Below are 6,080 nucleotides of genomic sequence, written 5' to 3'. Positions count from 1 at the left end.
AACTTTCCTTGCACCTTTGGTCTCATTGGTGTTGGTTTTCTCTCCCCTGATGTGGATTACGACCATTCCATGGCTTCTCATTCTATGTGATTGGCAGCTCAGTCTCATTAAATTCTTTTTTGAGCTTAACCTATGCTGAGTCCTTCCTTTGGTTAATTTATTATCTCACTGTGCAAAACTCATGCAGTCCTTTATCCCTCATTTGACTCTAGCCTCTATTTATTTTTCTGGTCATATATGCCACTGGACATAGTAGGACATAGAAGAAGGACGTAGTAGAAAAGAGCATTGGTTTAATTTTATTTTCCCCCAGTTACATGTAAAAAAATCTAATACTTGTTTTTAAAACCTTAAGTTTCAAATTCTCTCCCTTCCTCCCTCTCCACTCTCTGCCATTGAAAAGGCTAGCAATTCAGTATAGGTTATACATGCGTAGCCATGCAAAACATTTCCATAATAGTCATATTGTGAAAGAAAATATAGACAAAAACTTAAGAAAAATAATGTAAAAAAAGTATACTTCAATCTGTATTCAGATACGTAAGTTCTTTCTCTGGGGATGGATAGTATTTTTCATCACAAGTCCTTCAGAGTTGTCTTGGATCATTGTATTGCTGAAAATAGCTAAGTCATTCACAGCTGATCATCTTACAATATTGCCATTATTTTTTACACAGTACAGTTCACTTTGCATCAGCTCATGTAAGTCTTTCCAGGTTTTTCTGAGAGCATCCTGCTCATCATTTCTTACGGTGCAATGATTTGCCATTATCATCACATACCACAATTTGTTCAGCCACTCCCCGATTGATCTCCAATTTCCCTTCAATTTCGAATTCTTTCCCCCAAGAAAAGAGCTGCTATATATATTTTTGCACATATAGGTCCTTTTCCCTTTTTGAAAAATCTCTTTTGGGATACAGACCTTGATTTCTCACAAAGTCATTAGCTTCCATTTGCTCAATTCTAATTTTTAAGGAATTATTTTCTTCAGTGAGGTGTTGTACCTCCTTTTTCATTTGGCCAATTCTGCTTTTTAAGGTATTATTCTCCTCATTGGCTGAGCATTGGATTTTTAAGCAGAATAGCAGAGGTTTAGTCTCATTTCACGTATGTATTGCTGATACAACCTTGAGCATGGCACTACAGTTCACTAGGTCTCAGTTTCTACAGAATAAGAGGATTAGACTAAGTGACTAAAGAGGTCCTTTCCAAACCTGAATATCCTGTCTTTTAGGACCTTTATCATGCACAATTCATCACTGGCTTTATGCTTGGAGAGAGTGGTCAATAGAGCTCTGGGCCCACAGTCAGGAAAACATGAATCTGGTCTTAGACATGTACTAGATGTGTGACCCTGAGCAAGTCATTTAACCTCTCTCTGTGCCAGTTTCAACATCTGTAAACAGGGATAATAATAGCATCTACTTCCCAGGATTGTTGTGAAAATCAAACGAGATAATATTTGTAAAGCATTACAGCACAATGCCTGGCACGTAGTAGGTGCTTAATAAAGGTTTGTTAAAACAATCTTGAAACAATTTCTAATGTAACGGGAGTTAGATCTGTGCTTTATCGGATGGTCTCTCAGGTTGATGCCACCTGAAATGGCAAATTGTCAAGAGTAGCCAAAGAGGCAGAGAAGTTATATGATTTTGGGATATGTCGAACATGAATTTGAGGAAAGACAGAGAAATTCAAGACGTAGATGGACAAGGCAAATGCAAGAGCAGAGAGAAAATAAGATGGCTATTTGGGCAAGGAGAGTCTTATTCTTCATTTGACCTTGACCATATCTGGATAATCCACTAGTGATGAGACTATTCCAATGACACAGGTCTACTTGCTGTTCCTGGCTGCCCCCATGAATGTTCTTTATCTTTATCTCTGCCTTTTGGCTTTCCTGTCCCAGCTAAAATACAACCTCTTCATGAAGCCTTTCCCTATCCTCCATATTGGTAATGCCTTCCCTTTCAGATTATCATATACACAATACATATGTGTGTGTATTATATGTATATCTATATCATATCTATCTATATACATACATGTATACATGTGTCATTGTATGTAAGTGTGTATATATACATATATGCATATACATATACACATGTTTGTTTGTATTTAGTCATCTAAATGTTGTCTCCCCCATTAGATTGTGAGCTCCTTGAGGGCAGGCACGGTTTTGATCTTTCTTCATTTCCCCAGTGCTTAGTACCTGGCACACATAGCAGGCTATTAACAAATACTTATTGACCTGACTTGAGGAACAAGCCTGTAAGAGTTAGAGGGTGGGGGTAAGAGGATTCTACACAGCTCAGCCAAGAAACAAGAAGTAGTAGAAAGAGGATTAGAGATGCCTGTCTATAATATAACACTAAGCAGAAAAATAATGTGACTCTTTTGGAAAATGGGAAAGGATCAGCATTTAAGAATTATGTTTTACTATATGAACCCCTTTCAATCACCCGTAGAGGGAAAAGAGAGGAACACCTGAAGCAAAGTCTGGGAAATCAGAAGTCCTGGGTTTGAAGCATGTATATAGACTGTTTGAAGACTAAGTTTGCAAGAAGCTCATAACAGTGTTTAAATATGCATAATATGTGAGTGCCTATATTTACAACAAACATGTGGTGTGCATGGCATAAATAGAGACCACTTGTATCAGGATCACCTCTCTCCAAGGGAGACAGCACTGTTCAAATTGCAACTTGAGTGGAGCTGGAGAAAGGCCATGGTTGAGTGTTTGCTCCTTCCAGCATAAATCTCCAAGGATAGTATTGGATTAGAATTATGTCTAATAATGCCCTAAACTTCCCCTAAAATATTGACCATTTCCCTGGTCACTCTTTTTTCTTAACTAATTAAATTTTCTTTTCTTTTCAGATCTTTGTTCTCTCCCTCCTGTCTTCTCTGCTGTCCCCCTACATTGAGAAAACAAGAGAAAGGAAACCTTTATTACAAACACATATAGTCAAGCCAAAGAAATTCCCTCATTGGATATGTTTAAAAAATGTTTTAATATGTTTTCTGAGTCCATCACCTCTCTGTCCGGAGTTGTGTAGCATGTTTCATCTTGAGTCCTTTGGTACTGTGGTTGGTCATTGCGTTGATCAAAGTTCCTAAGCAATCAAAGTTGTGTCAATTGCACTCCTGGTTCCAGTCATATCCTTCTGCATTAGTTCATTCAAGTTCTCGCATGTTTCTCTGAAACAATCTCCATCATTTCTATAGTCAGAGTTTTTTTTTCTGTTATTTGCTCATTTCTCCAGTACATAACTTGACTTTTAACTCTTGGTCATAGTAGAGCTCTGCTTCCAGGGTGGAGGACGCACTGTCTCAACCTTCGTGGGTTTTATGCAGCTATTTTCAGAGATACTTCTAGGGAGTAAGTTTTCACTTCTTCTAAGGTGGTACGATCTAAGGAAAGGTGTTTACTACTCTCCTGGCCTGTGCTGTGGTCTGTGAGCAACCACAGTCTTTTAGGCCTTGGAACTGTGAGAAGGGTCTCCCCTCTACTATGGCTGCAAGCTCTGTTGTGCTAGTGCTCCTCCTCACTCTGGGATGGCTACCCAGAACTGTGACCCAGATCCGAGTATGGGCAAAGCAAGAGTCCCACCTCAGTGCTAATGAAAAGACCCCCGTAATCTCCTGCTGACCAGTTGTTCAACCCCCTTCTTGTCTGTGGGCTGAGAGCTCGGGAAGCAGCTGCTGCTGCCGCCACTGCCACGGCTGCTGATTCAGTGGCTCCCAATGTCTGTTCCTCGTTTGCTGGGGCCAGGGCTGTGCTGGCGTGGCCTGCAATGGACTGCTCTCCACTCTCACCCAGGTTCGATAGATCTTTCCTGCTGACCTTCTAAGTATGACTTAGAGGTCTGGAAACCACCGCTGCTGTCAGTGATTCAGTCACCTCCAGGCTGGCTCTGGGTTTGCTGGGGCCCAGCCTGCACTGGACTGCACTCCTTTTTCACTCTGGTGCATCAGACCTTTCCTGACAACGTTCTAAGTTGTCTTGGGCTGGAAATTTGTTTCACTATGATTTTTTGTGGGTTCTGCTGCTCTAGAATTTGTTTATGGTAATTTTAAAAGATATGTGGAGGGTTTGGGGGGAGAACTCAGCAAGTCCCTGCCTTTACTCTGCCATCTTGGCCCCACCACTCCAAATCTCCATCATTTCTTACAGTAGAATATATTGTATTCCATCACATATGTAGCTGATAACTTGTTCAGCCATTCCTCAGTTTATGGCTACCTTCTCAATTTCCAATTCTTTGCTACCACAAAAAGAGCTACTGTAAATATTTCTATATGTATGTGTCCTTTTCCTCTTTCTTAGATCTCTTTGGTGTATAGATATAGGAATGGTACTGCTGGGTCAAAGAATGTGTACAATTTAGTAGCACTTTGGGCATAGCTCTGAATTGCTTTCCAGAATGGCTGGACCAGTTTACAGCTCCACCAACAGTGAATTAATGTACTTGTTTTCCCATAGTCGCTTCAGCGTGTTTCATTTTCCTATTAATTTGTGTTTCCTGTATGGGGCATTCTGGGTAAGAGAATCCTTCCATTAATACAAATCATAATCTGTTTATGACTTAAGTAAATTCTAGGGAGCTGCTTAAGGTTAAGTGACTTTACTAGGGTAACATGTCCAGTAAGTTTCAGAGGTAGAATCAGAACTCAGGAGCTCTTGACTTCAACATCAGTACTCTATTCATTATGTTACATTTTCTAAGTAAACATGCTTAACAGTGAATGATAGATCATTATAGAAGATCTTCCATATTATAGTGTAAGTCCAGCTTTTCTTCCTTTCCACCATCCCCCAGCTCCTGCAGGATCTTTAGACTTTCCAGCTTGGAATAAAGAATCAGACATCCCTTTCCAACTGATAAACCTTAAGAACAGACCTCTCCGACACTCCACTCTTTAATTGGCCCAAAACAAAAGAATGGAATACACTAGGAGACAGGCCCGAACAAAGAACAGGTAACTCTTAAGACAAAGGACAGGAAATTCTGAAACTGCTTCTTGAGGACCTAGCCAGTTCTCAAAAACAAAATGATTGACAAGATCTTCCTCTCCTGAGGGGAGCAGCTACCCCTTCTGGAGGGGAACATCCGGGACAGTTAGCAGTAGGCCCTCCTTGTTCAGGAAGCTATAAAAGTCCCCACGTGGAACAAGTTAGTGGGGATCGCACTATGGAGAAGAAGCTTCCTGGGATCAGTTTCCCTCTTGGGCCTTGATCGAGCTGGGCTGTGTAAACCGGGACCCCCCCTCAGCTTTGAGAGGATTAAGTGCGGGAGTTCCCCCAAGAGGTGATGAATCTATGTTGTTTGTATCTTTGTCTTTGTTATGTTAACTGTGTTTGTTAGAGTATCTCCCCTGTCTTTCAAAAAAACCATGTTCTCTCAGCCAGTGCTTTATTGCCAGTGAGAATCCGAATCCGAACCTAACTTAGCTTAACTGAACATAACAGCAAAACAGATATGAATCCACAAGGAACTTGAGTGAAGTAGCAATGAAGAAACTCATATGACTAATAGGAAGTCCTCCTATTGTGGATGGATTTGTGGCTTTGCCATGTACCCAGTCTTCAATATTGTCTCCATGCCCTATAGATGTGACCTTAGAGACTCACGCTGCTACTGTTACTGCTCCCCATGAAAAAAAAAAAGATGCCTTTCTCTCATCACTGAATTGCTTTGAATTGCACTGAAGGCTGGCTTAAAAACTGCATTGAGACTTTTGGAACACCCTGCATGTGCCTGCATTTGACTGTATGCAATTGAACTATCTTGTTTCATGCATCTACCTGGGATACCTTGCATGTAATTATGCTATATAATTGGATGGGTAGTGTACGATGTAGAGTGGCTATCAATCATACATATGCTCCCAGGGTAATTTGTATTGGCCACATGACTCCAGCTACTATTCAACCTTCTTGTTACCAGTAAACTTTCCCTATTATTGCATTCCGACCCCTGCTGTCAGTCTTATTGGTCAGTCTTTCTCAAAGGGATCAAATAATCCTTTGCAGGTTACAGACTTCCAAATCCAGCCAGTGACTCATCCCT

The sequence above is a fragment of the Trichosurus vulpecula genome, chromosome 4, assembly GCF_011100635.1.
Source record: "Trichosurus vulpecula isolate mTriVul1 chromosome 4, mTriVul1.pri, whole genome shotgun sequence".
Lineage (NCBI taxonomy): Eukaryota > Metazoa > Chordata > Mammalia > Diprotodontia > Phalangeridae > Trichosurus > Trichosurus vulpecula.
This window is presented reverse-complemented; position numbering follows the sequence as displayed.